The 23,644-nt window shown below is 31.9% G+C and overlaps 1 pseudogene; it reads left to right on the top strand.

Annotated features, from left to right (window-relative positions):
- LOC122048127 overlaps positions 1 to 23,644 on the top strand; it is a 61,968-nt pseudogene that overhangs the window by 23,098 nt on the left and 15,226 nt on the right.

Raw genomic sequence — 23,644 nt, 5'->3', positions numbered from 1 at the left:
CTTCAGGAGAACTTGCCCAATCCACATCACTATAGGCATGTAAATCTCGAGACGATTGACGATATAAAAGAAGACCATGTACAATAGTACCTTTGAGATAGCGAAGTATTCTTTTTACATTATCCCAATTTTGTTCAGTTGGAGCATGCATGAATTGACAACCACGATTTACTACAAAAGTAATATCAGGGTGTGTGATAGTGACATATTGTAAGGCTCCAACAATATTTCGATAAATCTGTGGATTAGACAGAGCAGGAGAGGATGCAGATAGAGAGTTGTTTATAGCAATTGGTGTAGAGACCGGACGTGCTCCATCCATTTTGGCTCTTTGAAGAAGTCTAGTAATGTATTTGCTCTGAGAGAGAAGATAGCCATCATCATGTGGAATAAGCTCAATACCAAGAAAAAAACGAGCAATGCCCAAATCTCGGGTAGGAAATTCTTGATTGAGAAGACTTAATAAAGTTATGATGCCCTTGTGATCATTACCGGTTATCAGGATGTCATCCACATAAATAAGAAAAAATATCATAGATCCATCATTATATTTGTGAAATAGAGACGAGTCAGTCTTTAATCCAGAAAATCCTTGAGATTGTAACCAATTGGATAGTCGATGAAACCATGCACGAGGAGCTTGTCGAAGACCATATAAAGATTTCTTAAGTTGGCAAACATGAGATGGAAATTGTGGATGAATGAACCCAGGTGGTTGCTCCATAAATACAGTTTCCTCAAGATGACCATGGAGAAACGCATTTGAGATGTCCAATTGGCGTACAGGCCAATTAGAACTAACAACTATCGATAATAATAGTCTGACATATGTAATCTTGATGACTGGACTAAAAGTGTCATTGAAGTCAATACCTGGTTGCTGACTAAAACCTTTGGCTACAAGTCGAGCTTTGTATCGTTCAAGAGAGCCATCAGCTCAATACTTAAGACGAAATATCCATTTAGAGCCCACAACATTCATTGAAGAAGTGCGTGGAACTAGACTCCATGTTCCATTGCGAAGAAGTGCATCAAATTATGTAGTCATTGCACTACGCCAATTTGGATCCTTGTTTGCTTGCGAAAAACAAGTTGGTTCAATAGATTTTGAAGAAACCACTAGAGCCCGTGGAAGAGGATATCGAGTCGCATTTGGTGGGCAACGTTCATAAATGTCACTAATGGGAAGTATGCGACGAGGAACATTATCATCTGAATCACTTGTTGATGGTGATGAGGAAGTAGCCTGACATGGTGATGTAGATGACGGACTTGCATTATCCGAGGATTCAAAACTAGAGAGCATATTATCTTCGACCGGCGAGGCTTCCAAGATTGGAGCAGCATCCTGAGGTGATTCTGATGGTATAGGGGAGTTATTAGAGAGCGGAGCAAGACCTAGGATGTCATCATTTATGACAATATTAGGTGGTATTAAGAAGGTGTCACCTGTATCTGGAGGAGAGATCGAAGAAGATACTGAAAAAGGGAATAGAGTCTCATCAAAAGTAACATGTCGTAAAATATAAATTCGACCTGTTGGTATATGTAAGCAACGATAACCATGGTGGAAATTGCTATAACCAAGGAAAACACATTGTAGTGAACGAGAGTCAAGTTTGTGTTTAGAGTAGGGGCGTAACCATGGATAACATGCGCAACCAAAAATTCGAAGGAAAGTATAATTAGGAGTTTGATTATAAAGTGCTTCAAAAGGACATTTATGATTGAGCACTGGAGTAGGGAGTCGATTTATGAGATATACAGCAGTGGTAACAGCTTCATCCCAAAATTTACGTGGAACTGATGCATGATGAAGAAGAGCTAAGGCAGTTTCGACTATGTGTCTATGTTTTCTCTCAGCAGAGCCATTTTGTTCCGGAGTGTGAGGACAAGAGACTCGATGAACAATTCCACAAGAGACTAGATGACGATGGAGAGCTTGATATTCACCTGCCCAATCAGAATGAAAAGAAAGTATTTTACGATTAAAATATCGTTCAACTTGATTTTGAAATTTACAGAATATATCCAATAAATCAGATTTTCTTTTCATAGGATAGAGCCAAGTATATTTACTAAATTGATCAATAAAGGTAACATAATATTAGAAACCTTGGTTAGATAAAACAGGTGCAGGACCCCAAACATCAGAATGAATTAATTCAAGTGGGAAATTATAAACATAATCGGATGAATAGAAAGGTAGCTTATGACTTTTAGATTCCATGCAGGCCCTACATGAATGAGATGGAGAGGAGGTAATGGAAGTAGGTAAACCATACCTATTGATGATTGACTGGACAATATGAAGAGAAGGGTGACCAAGTCGAGCATGCCAAGCTGGTTTATTTGTGTGTTCACCAACAAAAGCTTTGATTGAAGAACTTTGAAGATAGTAGAGGCCACTTTTGATTCTCCCATGAAACACAATAGCATTTGTTCCTTTATCTTTTATAAGATAATGATTATAATGAAACTCAAAAATGACATTGTTATCAAGACAAAACTGATGGGTAGAAAGTAAATTTTTAGTGATAGATGGAACATGAAAGATATTACGCATGTGAAAAGTTCGATTAGATAAATGAATATATGTGTTTCCAAGATTAGCAATTTGCAAACCTGAGCCATCGCCTACTTGAACCGTATCTGAGCTATAATATGACAGTACGTCTGTAAGGATATTATAATCCGATGTGACATGATGAGTTGCTCCAGTGTCAATATACCAATCAGTAGATGAAAACTCTGGGGTTTACCGCAAGTAGGCACAGATGAGAGAGCTTTAGGATATGCTTGTGAAATAGACGGTTGTCTTGAGACTGTAGAACCACCAATGAAATTTGAGGCAAATCTTTGAGGGCATAGATTTCCAGGATGACCAATAATGTGACAAATTTGACATTTTACCCGAGAGTAATCAAATCTTTTAGGGCATAAATTTCCAGTATGGCCAATGATGCGACAAATTTGACATCGGACTGAATTTTGTTTTTGGCCTCCTTAATAGTGTTGAGTATTTGACATCTAAAGTAAAATAACTTATCTTGTAGAGAGACTGAATCGCCGGAAAGGGGGCCTTTCGCCTGGAGAAACTCCCCTTGGAAGAAATAGAAGCCTTGGTTGGAGTAACCACTTGTTGTCGACGTCAAAGTTTGGTCGGCGGTCGGTGGACAGCGGCGGTAGCACAAAAGGAGAAGCCCTTTTGTCGTCTTGTTTTGCGATTTCAAAAAAAAAAAGAAACTCCTCTTTTGTCTTGGGCGGCGGCAGAAAAAGGAAGGGAAGAGGATTTGTGAGGGAGAATTAAGAGAAAGAGAAGGAACGAAGGATCATGGCTCTAATACCATGTGAAAAGAAGAATAGAACGAAGATAAAATAGGAGAGTAATAATTAATCTTATTGTTTTGTTGATATTTACCCTCAAGACAATACAATATATAGGATTTAAACAAGTACTCGGTCAATTAACCAATTAATAAATAACAGAATAATTCTAAAAATTATTCTGAGAATTATTCTAATAATTATAATAGAATTATTAGAATAATCATAAAACTAATTTGATTTGATTTAATGATTTGATCCGGTCAATTCTGGTAATTCTCTTTTATCTCTTTTACTGTGGACCTTGGTGATTTAATTACTCATGATTCAGCCTCCTCTTTTTGATGTCTGCCAGTTTGAAAGTCGTAAGATCCAGATGAATGTGATTACTGGAGTTAGCAATAACATTCTTAGAAGATTTTGTGGAAGGCTAAACCAAAACTTACAGATTCAAAATGCTTGTTCGGACAACTGTATCAGCGTCGATATTGACTTTGTTAAAAATGAGGTTTATATATATTCCTCAAAAAAAAATACGAAGGAGGCGTCTGTTTTTGGTAAGACAGTGCACTTTACATGATGATTTGAACAATTATTATTTCAGTCTAATTGTTTAATTTATGATGTTCACACTTACATGAACGACGAGGAATTTTTAACAGGCAGGCAGCTCCAATGCCGTGATGATTTGTAGGCATGATGGCAGTACATAGTACTTGAGAGAGATGACATACGAGTATAGTAATTTCCATGATGATTTACAGGCATGTAGAGCTTCCTTGAATGGTGATAGCAGTAATGGCTCCCGCTTAAGAAACTCACATGTTTGTTGAAATATCAATTCATTTCTCTTTAGGTCACTCTTCTTTAATTATTGCACCCTGATCTTCTATCCAAAACAGGCGACAACAATTGCCACCGCAGACTAGCTCTTCATTTCTTTTGCATTTGTTTAATTTCTAATAGCTAAATCATTATTGCTAACTAGACCTAAACCTGTTTCTTTTTCTCTGGATAAGTTCTCAATCTTTTCATGACTGATTCCCTCAATTGTAACTTTAGGATAGTTGATGAAAAAAATAATAAAAAAATTAAAAATAATAAAAATTTTAGGATAGTTGATGTAGTGTATAATGAAAAATGATTATTTAAATTGAATAAAGTGAATTATTTATTCTAAATTTTAGATATAGTGATAGAAAATTTGATATGAATGATTTAATATATACACTACGCATAACTTTAATGATATATTTACAATAAAAAATTATATTATTTTAACAAATAAGAAGTGGTGCAGCGAGTTTAATTAGAGCAACGATGAAGACTGTTGAGTACATGCCGTTGAGGTAAAACATCTTGCTAGCCAATGTTCTGTATCAACAGACGATCAATTTATATTTGGAAATGAGTGACATTTGAAGTTAACCGTATCACATGACAAACACAAGTGAAGGACACTATTTTATAATTATTGTTGAAATGATCATATATATTACTGAAATTAGTATATGTGAAATTTAACTAGTTAGGATGAGTAACTGACATCTTTAGCGAGATTTCTTTAATCAATATCAAAATTAGTTGATATAAATATTATTAAATTTTTATTTGACTGATGGCAAGAAATTTGATCTAAAAAATATAGTAATTATAACTTAACTTAACCGTATCACATTGATAAGTCTAGTACCCGGTCACATTCATTGATCGCCAGATCCATATCGCCATTGATTCAGTCTCTGCTCCGTCGTGCATCAAAGCTGCGTGATGTCGATGAGATGCGGAGAAGAGGAGGCGAGTGCGGATCGGCGGCGGCAGCAATGCCGGGATGGCTGGGGAGGTTGATGGAGGAGAGCTTCTTCGTGGGATGCGGCGCCCATGGAAGCCGCAATAAGAACGAGAAGAACATCTTCTGCCTGACTGCCTCGATTTCTTGCCGCACCAGAATCTGCCCCCACTGCGCCCCTTCCCACCCTTCGCAGTTCGCAGGTTGGACGCTCATCGGCAGTCTCGGCAGGCAGCAGTCGGCTCATGGTTGGGACTCCGTCGCTCGGTGAGGGCGGAGAGCAGTCAGCCCCACCGCAACCCCATAGCTCCTCCTTGTCCGGCAGATTTTGGCGAGGGCTTCAGCCCATGCCCTCGTCTTATCACCAACACTAACTACTAAAGAAAAATTCCAATATTAATTAGAACATACAGAAAGAAGAACTGTGATCACCAAGACATAATAGATCGTGGTGAAGCAGCGAATCTTCCTCAGACGGCAGCACAGCCTCGGTTGCATGATCTGTAAACGATTCTTTACCTCGTTAATCATCTACTTCGTCCTCCTTGCTTCTAACGAGAAAGCACAGCTTCGGTGGCATGATCTGTAAAAGATTCCTCATTAGAGGCAAGGAAGAGGAAGATGATCATCAGGCATCAGCAGCACAAAGAAAGCCGTTTTCATTTTGAACTGCCGAGGATAAATTTTCAAGTGAGTGGACGATTTATTTATAGGCAAAATTTTAGAGATTAATTTTTGTTTGGATCTGCTTTTTGATCCATTATGATGGTTAAATTATAAAAAGCTAATTTATTAATCCCATCAAATCTATCCATTTATTAATTTCTAATTTTATCCTACCTTCAATATTAAAGTGCAGTCCTGACACATACTTCTTTGATTACCTGATATCTTAATTAGGGTCGGCTATAAATTAGGGTCCACTCGACCTATAATGGGGTTAATTGGATTCTGCCTTTAAGGGCACTGCCCTCACCCCTCACAAAAGGGGTGGAACCCACAGACATATAGATGGATCCCATCCACTTGCATGTGAGAGGTGAGGGTAGTGCCGCTAAGGGCAGCGTCGAATTTATCCTATAGGATAAACTAATTTTTAAATATATACATAAATGTAAGAAAAATAAGTAAAACTTATCACTTTTTCTTGAAATAGTAATTAATGTGCATAAAGCACTGAATTCATCGTTAGAAACAGGTGGAAAAGAAGAAAAATAAATAATAATATTAATATCGAAATCCAAATTTATCTTTTAACTTAATGGTAAATTTAATTAATTAATAATATAGAAAGATAATTTTATTTGGATATTGTTAATAATAATTTTAAAAGTGTATTTTAATGGATCAGATTCTGAATCATATTGTCTTAAACTTAATCTATAAGATATCATGTAGTTCAACATACACTTCAAACTCTATAGAAACTTTTTTTCTTCTCCCTCATCCTCATAATGAAAATGATTGTGATTTTTATTGTATTATGGGTGGTGTTGATCTTCATCCTCCTTACCTCTAGTGAGGTAAAAAATTTGTTACAGGCAAGATGACTGAGTGAACCGGGGCAACTGCAAAGCTTTTGTTGTCACCACATCAAGATCTGCTGTTGTTATCTCGTCTGTAATATCATCCATCTAAACGCATGATTTGATGACAACAGCGGAGATTCTCATCCCCTAGTTATGTATTTTTGTTTATACGTGCATGCATTTGTACTATAGTGTTTTGGTAGGGGTGTAAATGAGTCAAGCCGCTCGTGACCTATTCGAAGCTCAATTCGATAAAAGCTCGTTTGAGCTCGTTTAATGAGGCTCGTTAAGATAAACAAACCAAGCTCATGCTTCACAATATTCGGCTTATTAGCTCGTGAACATGTTCGTTAAGCTCATAAATCAACTTTTAAATAAAAATAATAATAATTTTGATATTAAATTTATAGATTTTACACTCTATTTATGAAAAACATAGATAAATATATTAAATTTATTTATTAGAATAAATTATAAATTTTAACCATAATATTATAATTTTTTAAAATATACAATTTAGTTTTTAATGAATATTTAAATTTATAATTTATATTTATTAAGCTCGTTTAGGCTCAATAAAAACACGAATAACCTCGTGAGCCATGAATATATTCGTTAAATAAATTTCGAGTTTGACTCGATTATAAACGAGTCAAACTCAAATATTCAAGAGTTCGACTCAGCTCGGCTCGATTACACTCTTATATTTTGGACATGTATAAGAGGGGATGATATGGTCTTATAAGTATATTTTTATAAAAAATGATATCTTATTTGTTTTTTTACAGAATTCGACGTGTAAGTACATTATGATTTTAAACTGATCTAAATAGGTGGTCAGATTTTTAAAATATATAAATATTTATTTTTTGCAAATCGAATTTTAATGTTATTCAATGTTATTAATTAGGTGGTCAGGTTTTAAAATATATAACTATTCATTTTTTATTAGTTAATATATATATATATATATATATATATATATATATATATATATATATATATATATAGAGAGAGAGAGAGAGAGAGAGAGAGAGCATCGATATATAATAAACTGTAATTATAATATAAAATCATATATTATCTTTTACATTTTGTATAATTAAAATAATCAAGCATTTTAATTTTATTTAAGTTTATTAAATTAATTATTATGTAAAATTATTTACATAATTAAATAGATCAATACGCATGATTGATCATCTATTTATAACAAATGACCTCCCATTTTTGAGTTTTTTTAAACTTTACAATGAAATTAATTAGGATTATTTTTTTTTACAAATATGACCAATCCGTTACCACAACATAGACTAATTTTAATAAAAGACAATTTTAATATTAATAGTAGAGTATAAATGGTAGAGTAGCGATTAATTTTAATAAAAGATAATTTTAACATTAATGATAGAGTAGCGTCATGCACCAATACTAACCATACCATATCATATGATATGACAGATTATTTTAGATGTCACACATCTATAAATTTTAATAAAGGAAAACTTTAACATAATAGTAAGGTAAATTGTTTTTCCACCCTCTCTAACAGCACACTCCCTCTTTTTCCCCTGTTGAATGACCTTTTTACCCCTTTCCTAAAAATAACAAGTTATTTTATTTTTTCCAACTTTACTTACTTTCTTTAGTTTTATTTTTTTTCAATTTTATTTACTTCCTTAATTTTATTTTTTAAAATAAATTTTATTTATTATTTTTTTAATCATTTTTTTTATTTTTATTCATATTTAACTTTTAAATTTTTTATAAATAATAACTCCTAAAATCTACTATTAAAAAAAACAATAAGGACAACAAAGATTATAAGATATCGAATCCTCTATCCCAATATTACCTATCCTCGTGTTCCACTCATTGTCCTAGCCCATTGGGGGCGGCACCACCGGTGGCTTTCGACCGCCGCCCCGATTAAAACTATATCTTAGGAGAAGGTGAATGCGGTCGCCATCGACACAATCAACCCTGAAATTTGGCCGGATTTGAGTAAACTTTCCTTCGTCGACAATCTGAGTCCCTGTTTAAATTCGGCCAAATTTCAACGTCGACCGTCCTGATAGTGACCCCCGGATTCACCTTCCCCTAGGGTATAATTATGGTCGGGGCGACGACCAAAGGTCGTTAGTAGTGGGCTTGAGACGACGAATTAAATAGGAGGACAGAGAAAATTAGGGACAAAAGATCCAATCTCATATTACAAAAATAAAAGCATGACATTTTTGTCGAGAAAATATTTTTAAGAAAATATAAAAAAAAATGGTATAAAGGGAAATAATATGATGGGACTAAGAAGAAAGTGTGTGCGAAAATTTACTATTAAAAAATAAATAAAAGATTAGAAATATATAATAAAAAAATTTAAAAAGAATTAAAATTATAAAAAAAACTAATTTAAAAACAAAAATCAATAAAATAAAACAAAACAAAATAAAACGTCGAGGTGGAAAAACTACTGCCGCTTAACATATATTATATATATATATATATATATATATATATTTTGATCCATACTTTATATTATTTAATTTTTTACAAATAATAACTCTTACCATCTAAGATAATAAATAAATAATAAAAAAATTATTAAAAATAAAACTGATAAAAAATAAAAATAGTTAAAAAAACAAAAAATTTAAAAAAAAATAAAAAATGAATAAAAAAACGTGAATGAGGAATAAGAAAAAGGGTAAAAGGGTAAATATTATTGTAAAATTTAAGAAAAAACTTGAATAAAAAAATAGTGATTCCATATTAAAATTTTAATTTCGTTTTACTTTTTAAGTACATCACGTTATTACCATATATCTTAATCCTTACGATATATATATACTATAAGATTAAAACTTTCCGTCAAATATTATCGTATAAAAACATGGTCAATATTATTGAATTCATTATTTTAAAAAGACGTGTTTTTTTTCTCTTTTTGGATACGATTGAGTTGATTATTATATATAAAAAAAAAAGTTAAATCTCGGTAAAAAATCAAGAAATATGTCTTCTCTATACTATTAATTATAATTTTTTAATTTATCTTCTAACAAATAATCTAAAAACTGAACGTGTGAAAATACTGGGTGGCAGACTCCATTTACTGCAACAAAGGTTTAAGATGCATTGTTACCTCACTGCAATTATCTGACACCATCATATTTATATGATGTGTCAGGATGAAATTTAATTAGAAATCTTACCTAATATATAGAGTAATTCAAAAGGTGTGTCAGGATTATGAGAATGACAACACAGCCGGTCAATTTTCTCTGTCCTCATCACAGCTGTCCTTTTTCCAATTATAATTCCAGTGGATAACCCATTCAAATGCATTATTATTGCTCAGTGCCTCAATCTAACCGTAATAATTAACTGGTGTGATGAAAATCAAGAAAAAGATTCGAAATTAATGTAGTAAAAAAAATACTTAAAATTAAAGAGTTTAAAGTTAGAAGAAGGCGGTGGCAGAAGAAGGAGATGGTGGCCATCGACGAGACGAAAAAAGCAGTTCAGGCTAGGGGTGTCAAAAATGAACCCGACCCGACGACCCAACCCAAGTCAACCCGAAAAAAATTGGGTTCGGGTTGGGCATTTTCGGGTTCGGGTCGGGTTCGGGTTGGAGGGTTGGAGAGTAAATGAGTCTCGGGTTGGGTCGGGTTGGGTTCGGGTTGACCCGGGTTGACCCGGGTTGACTTAAATATAGGGTTTTGTGGGTTTTTTTGGGGTTAAATCAAATTTTATTTTAAAAATTTGGATGTTTTTATGTATATTAATATCATGTTTGTATGAAAATGATGAAATATTGAGATAAAAGTGAAGAATTATAGGGAAAATAGCCCAAAAAAATCGTTTTGAATCGGATTTTCGGGTTATATGGGTCGGGTTCGGGTTGATCGGGTTGGTCGGGTTCGGGTTGAGGTGTTTTGGGTTGAACTCGGGTTCGGGTCGGGTTCGGGTTGGGTTAAAAAAAAAAAAAAAAACTCAACCCGATCCAACCCGACCTGACCCACCCGAATTGACACCCCTAATTCAGGCGATCACATGACTTATCAGCCGTGATGGGATAGGCAGCTGACATCATCTGCCGATTATTGATCACATGATTTGAATCACACCACTTACCCGCAGTTGGTTACTTGATTTAATGAATTGGCGCGACAACATACACATATTGAGCTGCATGACAAGAGGGCTGAGCTGTCTCCCAATTAAAATTGTCAGCTATTAATGGCGTGATGTGAAGTCAGATAGACATATTATATTTGAATGAACACTCTCCAATTTTAACGTAACTCACTACTAACTTATTTATATATAAATAAATTTACTTATTAATCATCATTTAATTGAATAAATTAGATGAAATCATTAACGACATATGGATAAAGAAGTGAAGCTGATAGAGAAATAACATATCTTTCTAACTGTTCTGTTCTAGGCTAGTTAATTACTTTTAAATCATACAAAATTAACAAAGCAAACAGAAGAACTAAATATGTGTGCGCGCCCTTAAGAGAGGAGATAAATAAGGCTTATTACATAAATAAATATTTTTTATAAACTATCATTCTCAAGTTCAAATAAAAGGATATTGATTAGTAAAAAAAAAGTAGATAAGCATACTTATACAAACCTTATACGCTAATTAGCTAACCAAACAGAAATACAAATAATATATCAGTAATTAACTACTGATGAAAATAATATTCTATAATTAAAAACGTGTATTTTTTCTACCTATACCCTGGATATAATTGAGTTGACTATTGTAAAATAAATATCGTTGTAATGGATCTCTCGTTAAAAATCAAGAAAGATGTCCTCTCTATGTGTTAATTGTAATTTTTTAATTTACCTCCTAACAAATAATTTTAAAACTGAACGTGTGAAAATGGTGAGGCGGCAAATTCCTTTTACTGCAAGGCGTCTGTCAAGATGCATAGTGACCTCACTGCAACTATCTGACAATACCGTATTTACAGTGCGCGACTGTGCGCGCGCGCAGGAGATCGGTCAATTTTTTTTTTTTTTTAATTTTTTTAATATTTTAAATTTAAAAAATCAATTAAAAAATTTAACATTTCCTTATATAAATTTTTAATACCTTAATATATCCCCTTAACATATTACAATACTCAATAAAAACTTAAATTAATTTTATTTTAATTTTTTTTTAAAACCAAACACTATAACCTAATTGGAAAGCCTAAACCCCAAATGTAAAATCTAAAAAAAAAAAATAGCTTTAACACTATACCCAAAGCCTGAACCCTAGAAATAAAATTTTTAAAATTTTTTTTAATTATTTTTTTTAATTCAAAAATTAAAAAAAAAATAAAAAACAAATTAAAATCACTGATATCCTGCGCGCGCGCACAGTCGCGCACTGTGCGGCGCGCAGGATATCAAAACCGTATAGAGTAATTCAAAAGGCGTGTCAGGATCACGAGCATAGCAACACAGCTATTAAAAGCATCCTCAATCGGATATTAAATGAATATTATAATATCTATTTAATATTTCTTTTTCATTTGAGTGAACATCAAAGATTTAAATATCTTTCGATATTCTCTTTTATTTTTTTTTTATTTTTTTTTAAATTATAAAATTTTTAATATTATTAAAAAATAGTAAAAAAAATCAGTAAATAAATGATGTGACTCATAAATAATGAATATTAATGTTAAAAAAAATATGAATAAAAAAAATATATTATTATAATGAGTATATGATAATAAACTTTATACTTTTGATAAGATAGAAATATTATAATGAATTAACACTAAGAATTTTCTAATCTCAATCTCTGGTTAACTGAATCCCATTAGAATCTAATCTGAATCCTCTGTCGTTAACTGAACCCCATTACAATCAGAAGGTCTGGCAGACGATGAGCATGACAATGACAACACAAAGCTAGTCAGCTGCCCTTTTTCCTATTATAATCCCAGTGGTAACCCGTTCAAGTGCATTTTTATTGCTCAGTGCCGCAGTCTACCCAAGTCATGCCCATCTCAAGGATTAATCAAATTCACACAGTAATTAGGAACCAAGTAAATCAAGAAAAAGATTCGAAATTAATATAATTGCATGCAGCAACGGTATAAACAAATTACTGTAAAATTAAAGAGATTAAAATTGAGATGATTAAAAAAATATCTTAATGACTTACAACTTTGCTTAGGTTTGAAGTACTATAGTAAAGGGAATGGGTCCAATGGGCCAGCGCCAGAGAAATGCTCGGCATAGAACGATAAGATGAATGAAGAAGGAAGTTCGAGGAAAGCTGTGGCAGAGATGAGGAGATGGTGGTCATCACGAGACGAAAATAGCAGTGTAGGCGATCACATTACTTACTAGCCTTGATGGGATAGGCAGCTGACATCATCTGCCGATTATTTATCACATGATTTGAAATACTAAGCACGCGATCACATCACTTAATATGTCTGGATCTAGATTAATACATGAGGATAAGATCTTGGTTCGAATTTAAGTAAAATTGAGATAAATATTTTTTATATGTGCTAGTTACTATTCTAAAGATTAGTAATTATTTATGATTTATATCTTCCGTATTAATCTTAGGATAAATTAACGGAGACATTAAGACGAACATATTCACTTTTTTACCGTAATTACTTACTTTAATTTCTGACACATATTGAGCTGCATGAGCGCACACATTAAGCTGTCTTCCCAATTAAAATTGTCAGCTATTAATTAATATCATCCCATCCCATAAATTAACGTGATGTGATGTGAGATAGACACATTATATTTGAATGAACACTCTCCTTCCGTTTTAACTCACTGCTAACTTATTTATATATAAATAAATTTACTTATTAATCATCATTTAATTGAATAAATTAGATGAAATCATTAACGACCTATGGATAAAGAAGCAAGGCTGATAGAGAAATAACATATCTTTATTGTTCTGTTACTAGTCTAGTTAATTACTTTTAAATCACACAAAAATAACAAAGCAAACAAAGAACTAAATATGTGTGCGCCCTTAATAGAGGAGGTAAATAAGGTTTATTACATAAATAAATATTTTTTATAAACTATCATTCTCAAGTACAAATAAAAAGATATTGATTAGTTAAAAAAAAATAGATGAGCATACTTATACAAACATTATATACTAATTAGCTAACCAAATAAAAATATAAATAATATATCAGTAATTAACGCCTCCTCCGTTTTGCAAAATTATAATGACAATATATATGTGAATAAATTATAAAAAGGATTAAAACATATAATGTTAATTTTAAATTAAACATATATATACATTAAAATCTCATGGAGAAAAGAGTTTCTAGAATATAGTCTACAAAATTTGAAACTGAATCTTGAAGCTTGTTATTGAAGAAGTAGGTAAAGCACGTGAGTGATGTCACCTTTAATTCTCACCAGTGATGTATGAAGAAGACAAAGACGGAAATATCAGGCTTAGGGCGATGACGTGAGTGCATTTCATTTGCATATAATAATAATAATAATAATAATAATAATAATATTATTAATATTAATTTAGCCAGGGTCTCTCTTATAGCTGGCTCAACATGAGTTAGCCCATGGTCTCAATGGTTGGGGCAACAATTATGATGTCTTACATTGGGTTAAGCGAGGGTCCCTTGGCATTGTAATTTCACTTTGACCTCTTTTCATGTTTATAAGATGAAGCTCAATATCACTTTGGACATCTAAATCATCCTTCCGCACGATATAGCTATCGACCACCAAGTAGTTTTGGTTGCTTGGATTCATCGTTCAGATTATAGTTTTATCCAAAAGCACATCCCTATCTGTCCTGGTGGGCTGTACAAATGGTTGCAAGTGATTTGTCAAAAACCAAAGTAGTAAACGCTCAAGCCAGAAACAAGCAGCAGTTGGAAGAAGGATAGTAATAGAGTAATATTAAATGATCAGAATTTGATCAACCAAAATATATATATACATGTGTATGTAAGGATATTTTAGTAATATTATATGTATATATTAGTTACATATATATACATACATATATTATAATTAAGAGATAAAAATTTCTAACGGATCAGATTCCTATCAACAAAATTTATTAAAAATAATATTAGAGGAATTTTGAGATGTAATCAAACTTACTTCTTACCAGAATTAATTGTGAATAGAAGCCATCCTTATTTTGACCTCTTGCTCGTATGACAAACGAGGATAAATGGTCAGTCCACTGACACAAATTGTAACAGAGACTAATTTTAATAAAGAATAATTTTAACATTAATTATAGAGTATATGTCAGTGCTTGCCATCATGCATTAATTACATACCTAATGTTCATCTTGCATTAATCTGTCATTATAAATGATGCTTTGGTTTATATTATTTTATTAAAAACCCGGCAGATTAAACCCGACAGATTAAAAGGAAATTATCTGCACGTGCAAGACGCAACAGCGGTTAAGGTGGGTGTTACATGAGCATTACTTTTCGAGCAGCTGGATTATCTATAGGAGAATGAAGAAGATGATCGTCAAAAATAAAATACTAATTGTAATTTTTATTTTTGAAGAATGGATATTAATAAGGCATAGGCTGATTGATAATTTATAGACGGGATTGATAATTTATAGGTAGGATCTTAAATGATTACCTCCTCTTTCTCTATATATCTTGTCATTTAAATCATGGATAAAAATTATTAGTGATAATATATATATATATATATATATATATATATATAATTCTTACATTTTTGTCAGCTTACTCCGTGAATCATAGATGAGAATCAGGAATTTAAAATGAAATGCACTCTATCTATGCTAGATTCCTCAAAATTGTCCACTTTCACATTAATATTTTTGTCACGGGTATACTTGCCATTCACAAGAATTCACCAAAAACCATGCATTCATGATCATGACTTTCGTGCATTCATTGTAGTTATGAGGGTGATCACATCACTATCTCCTCAATGGTTATTTTCTTTCCTATTCAATCGTAAACTTTATTTTATTTACAATAACTTTAAAAAGATGTATACACAAATGCATGGCGAGCAGTTGACCATCCAACTACCCTGCATCTTTTACCATGATGGTCTTTATTAAGTAACGAAAAAAAAAAAATCTATAATTGAAACTCATTGCCGTGAATTGGAATGCATAGGTAGTAATTAAGCCCTATTAAGGTGACATAATTAGTAATTTATGAGTGGTTACTCAAATAAATTTTGAAATCAATTCTAAATGGATGTGAAATAACTAGTCGGGTGTCTAACTTTTCCTGTGCAAAGAGCTACTATTTTAGATAAAATTATTTAATTAGGCGGCCGATGATACTAAACTGCCTGACGTAAGTATTATCATCCTTTAATTTACTCCAAATGGAATGCATAGGTAAGGTTTAATTTTGAGACAATTTTTACAATTGTTTATTTTTCATATTGTGCGATTTAAGACATAATTATTATTGGGATATTCAACTATCTATGAACATGTAACTAGTAATTGTAATTATCATCCCTCTTAGGTGTTTGGTAAAATAGTGTTAAAAATATAAGTCTAATTAGAAAATTTATATTTGTTGATGTACAATGAGATATTTATTTATTGATCATTTAATTAATTATAATAGTATTTTATTTTAGTTTAATTTGATGAGTTAAGCAGTTAATTATTTAATGGTGGATGTGGGCCCAAGTAAATTTTGTAATTTATCTCCCCTCACGTAACCTAAGGACAGACTATAAGGGACATTTAGAGTGAGTGCTATCCTCTTTTACCACCATGATTATTGTCTTATTTGTCACAAACTCAAGATTTTTTATTAAATTATTTGTCCATGGTATTAATATTCCATAATTAATTTAATAACATTGTAAATCCGATGTATTAAATAATTAGTTTAATAAATATTTTATAGTTATTTTTGCAAGTAAGGATAAAGTATTCCATAGATGATGCTAATTATTAAAAAAAATAATTAAAAACTACCTTAAGAAATAAATCACGTTAATTAATATTTCTTTGGATATAATTAATACTCGATTTGATTAAATGCTTCAATTAAAATTGTAGCGGTTGTTTTAAACTATCGTGTTAGTTCTGTGATGTAAGTATAGTCAGGATTTTTAATTGTCCTGTTGTTGTTTTGTAACTGTACTTTCTGTCGTATCTGCTCCTCGATATATCAAGCGATAAATTAAAGGAAATCCTTTTTAAAATTAGGTTCAATATATAAGTTTAAAAATGACTGAACTACTGAATTTGTGCTCAATATATAAACATATAATTTGTTGGGCTGTAAAATTTAAGCTTAATATATAAGTCTAAAATTATTGATCCCACTAAGTTGGAAGACTAAAGTTACTGAGCTATTAGATTTGACCTTAATATATAAACCTAAAAATTGTCGGGCTGCTGGGCAGGTCAGGGAATCCAACCCTGGTAATACCACCATTGCTATGATGGGTTTTAAAAGGTAAATAAATAATTAATTAAAATTTTAATATTAAAAATATACCTCTATAAGGAATTCATCTGTTTGATTGAAAAATTTACGATGTAACTTTTAATCTCATCTAATTGCAGATTGAAAATGAAAATGAAAATGAAAATGTTTCATATTGCTCTTTATATTTTTCTCCTTTGATTCTTCCGGAATCAATATGCAGTAACAAGAGATGCACGGCGATTGTTGTTGCTGCAATGAGTTCATTAGAAAATGATGTAATGTTTGTAATTTTAAACCAAGAATAAATTAAGATAATATGATATTATTCAACATTCATTTTTAAAATTATAAGTATATAGTTTACGAACATTTTTGATGATTGAAGAAATAATTTGAGAATTACTAAATATGAAATCGTAGAGATGAATTCAAAAATTCAATTATTAAAAAAGAGAATTTGATTGAGTATAGACTATCAAAAGAATTTATTCCAAAATATCAAATAAAAGTAGATCATTTTTTTTATTCTCGAGTAAGTGCTTTTTTTTTTTTCTGGATCTTCATTGATAATGGTCCACAATAATATTATTGGAATAGATACACAACTTGCTTTAAATATAAGGAGTTGAGTAGGTGGATTAGTTCGCCTGGAGAGGAGAGAAAAGAAAATATTAAACAAAAAATATTTTTTGAAGATATTTATTTTTTTGGAGAGGTAAATAAGATATCTAGATACAGCGGTATGTTTATACCACTTAAAAATAAAAAAAATTCTAAGGAATATTTTTTTTTTTTTGAAACATTGAATAAGGGATAAGGGATAATATTATATATAATATTTATCTATGTAATTTATTTATTTTTTAAAATTCCGTGCGTTTGTTAAAAAAAAAAGTTGTAAGAAAATATTTAAAAATTAATACTCCTAAAAATAAATAGTAGAGATATTTTAATGATTGATTATTAATATCTCTTATCGATAAGGAGGATTTATGCACGCTGTGATCATGATCACTAGGATTTCTTTCTTTAGGAAATTAAAGAGAAAAGATGTTAGTTTAGGCATTATGTAACATAAGATTAAGATTTAATTAAATTAAATTCCAGATCGAGAATACTCACGGCGATAAAAAAATAACCATCACCGAAGCTTTTGTTGAGAAATAACCATCTCCACATAACGCAGCAGCCACCGCCCCCTGTCACCACCTCACAACGCCGACTTCATTTCTCCCAAGCAAGGGAGTCCGAGGGGCCTTTAAATAGGGGCGGAAAGACTAAAGAGGGATTTTCCAATGCTACTGGAACTCCTCCTTTTCCTCGTCCTCCTCCTCTATCGACTTCATCGGATCAGGTCACTGAGCTTGGTCGACGGCTTATGATCCAACGCCCTCTTTCAACCATAGGAGCTAGCAGCCATATTCTGACAAGCCGGCCAACAACTCAACAGTAAGTTTTTTTTTTTTTTCCAATTTCCTTCAATCCTACTAAACAACATGTTTCAGTTGTCATTTTGTTTAGCGAGCTAAGTAAGAACAATAGTGTTTTTCTCTTCTTCCATTTAATTTCTGTTTTTTTCCCTCCCAATCCACAATAGTCTGTTCTAATTCTTCTCTTTATTTCCTAGGTGAGAACAACAGCAAGATCCATCACTGCAAAATTTTCTTGTGCAGTGGGATGTTCCAGCTTGGCTGGAGAGATGAAGATAAGTGGAGCGTGATTTTGGTTTGTCCATGGAACTTCAGGGAAGAAGAAAAAAAACAACTCTAAATTGATGCCAAGCATGGGAGGTATTGGAAAGATTTGTAAGTAAAATATATCTTCTTTTCTTCATTCAATTTTAATAATATCATCTTTATATACTTACATTTTTAGATGCCTCTTGAAAATTCAGTCCATCATCTTTCTTCAAAGACAGCCGATATTAAAGGCAACTGAACTCACTCATTTGATAATGAGTGGGATATCAAAAACTTTGCCATATCACAAACATATAAATTTACACTGTCATGCATTTTATTTATTTATTTTTAATACTAGGCTTTTAATTGATTTTGTTATTTTTTTTTTCCAACGTGAACACCTATAATTTCTGCAGCAACTCCACACCTATAGTTAATTTCAACTATTAATTGTTATTGGAATTGACTTGAGTGATAATAATTCACTTAAACATATAAGTCTTATCTCCCTATAAATTGCCGTGGACATTCTCATCATAAAACTCACGGTGCTTTTCATCCCAGCGCTGATTTTCATTATCACTTGCTACAGGTATGCTGGTCAAGGTTTATCATCGATATGTTGTCGCTATAATGTAAGGTTGCAACATCACCTATCTCAACCCATGAGTTGGTGAGAGCGACGGATATTTTCATCCCCAGTACTTATGGTTTGTGTTTTGCCTCCAGCGAGGCAAGAAACTTGTTATAGACATGTCGGTCAGATTTATCGTCGATTTGTTGCCGATATAATGTAAGATTCTGCTGCTCGTAACATCATCTATCTCAATCCATGAGTTGGTGAGAGTGACGGATATTTTCATCCTCAGTATTTATGGATTGTGTTTTTTATCTCTGCACTAATTTGTATCTTAGCTAGTTAGTTGGGTATGTATTTATATTATCGCATTTGCATTAGAATGACGTGTATAAGAGAGGATGATATATGATATTATAACATGCATGTTTTAATGAAAATGGTGTCATTTCTTATATTTATTTGGGGTTTTTGTGATGTTTGAGGGGTTATGTATGTAATAGGATTGCATGCGAAACAATACTGTTATCTCGAACACCTGAGCACCTCCACCGTATATTGTTGTAGAGCCTCTCTAGCATCAAGAGAGCGATCCGTTGCGAAACAGTACTATTTATACCTTTCGTTTAATTTGCTTGTTTACTGGAACTGATTGTTTGGGCGAAGTTAAGACTACAAATACTTAACTACAAATAATTAATTCAGTTACAAAATGAGTGGGCACTGAGAACCTCCCATAGAAGAGAGCGATCTGAGAAATAGTTGACGTGTCTAGAGCAAGATCACACCCTGTAGAGTGCAATATAAATAACGATGTGCTGTAGTATATATTTGGATCTACAATTCTAGAGATATTGGTCGAGAACGTAAGAGTGGAAATTTTCTCGCCTCATATGCATTGCTCCAATAATAAATCCGACCAACATATTGAATATCATAAATGCAGGAGAAAGCAAAGGATCTCCTGAGAAGCTCGTAATGGTCATCCAATCTGCAAATCCAAACCCCAAGAACTACACGATCGAATGCAAACGGATGATATGCTAAGCAAAGGATATAATTATGATCGACTGCTGGCCGTTGGAAAACGTAACGCCAATTCAGAGCAACATCGTCTGCAGAATGTAGAGTGGAATGCTGATGAGCCATGTGCAAAAGGTTAGCACTTGCAATATCGGATCATCCGTCAGATGAACTGTCAGTCGCGCTTGTACTTGTTCAATTGGCGAATCATTGGCCATCTTATCATTATTATTATTATTATTATTATTATTATTACTTGAGAAAATAATTGATCAACTTGAAAAATTAAAAAGTTTATTGTGTTATTACTAAGATAATAAAATTATTAAGATATGCTTTGTTTATAGAATATTGGAACCATAATATATACACATGGGAAAATAATAGGAAAGAGATTAAAGTGATTGCAAAAATATATATATATATATATATAGCAAAGAAATTACTATTCGAAATTAATTGATTGATCTAATTTGATTAACTTTTATCTTATTCCACAAATGTTTTCGGGCCATAAACGTAAACACATACAAATTTATTCTATAAACCCCACTACATATTTGGTAAAATAATGATTTATAACTAATTATAAATTTTGATGATCAAGACATTTCACATATGATTAGTTTCCTAATTATATCTGGTCTAAACATTGCATTGCTTTGTAAAAAGGTAGATTCGTTACCTTAACGGCCCTTCTAGTACCGCATTGCATTGCTTTGTAGCCATTGTAAAACAATGACCAATATTTTAAAATTTAGAGTGAAAATAGAATCAATAATACATTGATTCAATATGTTCCAATATATATTTAACTAATTAAGGAAAAATAATTATAAGATATTTAAATTTGTATCAAATATCAGTTTGCCTAGTTTATATTTTTTTAAAAAAAAAAATTAAAACGAAATTAGGTTTTAAATATGTTCAACTATTCATTAATTTTGATAAACCTTTAATGCGACAAGAACAGTCATATGTAGCATAAAATCTGAAGAATAAATGAGTTAGTATCAATATTAAACAAAAAATATATAAATAAAATATATTAGCACGCAATATAGTTTTTCTAATTAATAAAATACCCAAAAAACATTTATTTGAGTATTTTTATTTCAGAATTTTAATTATGACTTTATTTATTGATTTGAAATATTTTAGTTTCTAATAACTTTATTTGACACATTTAGGAGTTTGCCTTCACGGTATGCCATTTAGTGAGGTTAAGTGCCACGTTGGGAGTCACCTCACTTTACTTTCTGAATTTACTTGATGGATGAAATATTAGGTATGGTAATTCATCTCAAAATTAGTTGACTTAAATTTGATGCTTGGTATAAATAAAAAAAATTGATCATCTAATTCTACTCTCCACCGAACCATTCCATATATATCTTGAAAGGACAATGCTAAATGACTAAATTCTAGCGGGCCAGAATGAGTTTTTTTTATAGTTTTAGGATCATTATATCTAATTTTTAAGATAATAATATCATATTTCATGAGTCAATTATATCCTTTCTCGCCTATTTTTATATTTAATTTTCCACAATAATACCTAATTAGTTTTTATTAAAAATTCTTAATTAATTTTTACCCTATTTTGTCGTTCTCTAAAATGAAGATAGATGTTAAACAAAAGAGTAAATAATACATAACCTCGTTAAGTCCATCGGACAATATATATAATTAATGTCTAAATGTAATATATTATATAATAATCAATTTATTATTAAGTAAAATTTTTAGAAATAAATAAAAGTATAATTTATATTTATGGTATAATTATTTTAATATTTACAATATCATCAATATGTATATAAACTTAATTAGTTAATTAAATTAAATAAATTTGTTTAAATGACTATTTTTAATAGTGTAATGTTAGTTAGCAATGGAAACTTAATTGTGTTAGTCACAAAACAATTTTGTTGTCAATTTTAATAATTACATTAATTTGTTCTCATGCATTTGTAGATGACTTTGAAGCATATTTTCTTTAGTAGTCAACTTTTTGTATATTGTTGTAGGTTTTAATGCTTTGGCATTTATTACTGATTCATATCGTAGACCCTAAGTTGTTGTAGTTATTTATTTAATTAAATATATATATATATATATAAAATAGGCTATGTAATTTTAATACATTGTGTCTAAATATGCAGGAATTTAGGAACATAAAAAATTAATCGGAAGACGTGACAGACGAGAAGGATAGAACGGGAAGGGAGTCAGCAGACTTGGTTTATCCGAGGAGCGAAAAGCTGCGAGAGAGTACATCGTTGGACAAGAAGGACACGGATGACACTTTCGAGGGATGAGAAGCCGAGGAGGAAGACTGCTCAAGGAAAAGACTATAGTTGGATTTGGGTGAGCTCAACTCTGGACGACTGGAGAATCACCCATGTGACCGAATGAGAAAATGATCAACCGGGAGGTTGACTTAGTCCAGGCGCCTGGAGCATATTTGGCCAAAAATGTCCATTACGTCGAGGATCAGCACGAAGTGCATATCAACAGAATCCAAGCACTTGGAAGGTACCACGTCAGGCTATGACTAACTACGTCCTAAAGAGGTGAAGGATCTAATTAATTCTCAAATACATTTCCAACATAAACGGCTAACACATGACATAAACAAGGGTAGACATAAATGCAGATGACTTTATAGATTGGCCAAGAAATACTTAAGAAAAATTAGCCAAACTTATGAGCCGACCAAGATACATGCAGTTAATGACATGATCGGAATCCTAGAAACAAAGAAGTTCCCAAAGTATAAGGATGGTTGGTCTTACGAGCCAACTCAAGCATGCTAAAAAAAAGGACCGACCGACTCTATAGACCGATCGGGATATAGTTAACCGATAACACTAGTAAAGAAACCCGAAAGCCTGTTAGAATAAGTTATGTCAGAGAATATTTTTCTAAACCTTCTTCACAGGTTATTATGCCTCCTATTAGCCGACAAATTACAACAGCACATGTCTTCAACAACCTTAGCCAAGATATAAAGCACAAAAGACAAAAGAGGTATACATGTGAGTGAAAGAAAGATTCCTATGAGAATTATTGCATGTTGCTTAGGTGACGCACTTCCATTTCCTGTAACAAACTATGACACATTGCCACCTCATGCTGACGAAAGTTATGAGAGGTGGTATAAGGTCCTCTTCGTTGACAAAGTACGTTCTCTGACCATCTGAAGCCACTTTTTGTGCACATCTTCTACTGTTCTTCATCCATCTGTCTGGTA

This window comes from Zingiber officinale, chromosome 2B (assembly GCF_018446385.1).
Source record: "Zingiber officinale cultivar Zhangliang chromosome 2B, Zo_v1.1, whole genome shotgun sequence".
In the NCBI taxonomy this organism is placed as follows: domain Eukaryota; kingdom Viridiplantae; phylum Streptophyta; class Magnoliopsida; order Zingiberales; family Zingiberaceae; genus Zingiber; species Zingiber officinale.
The sequence above is the reverse complement of the archived record's forward strand: the minus strand, read 5'-3'. Positions and strand labels throughout refer to the sequence as shown.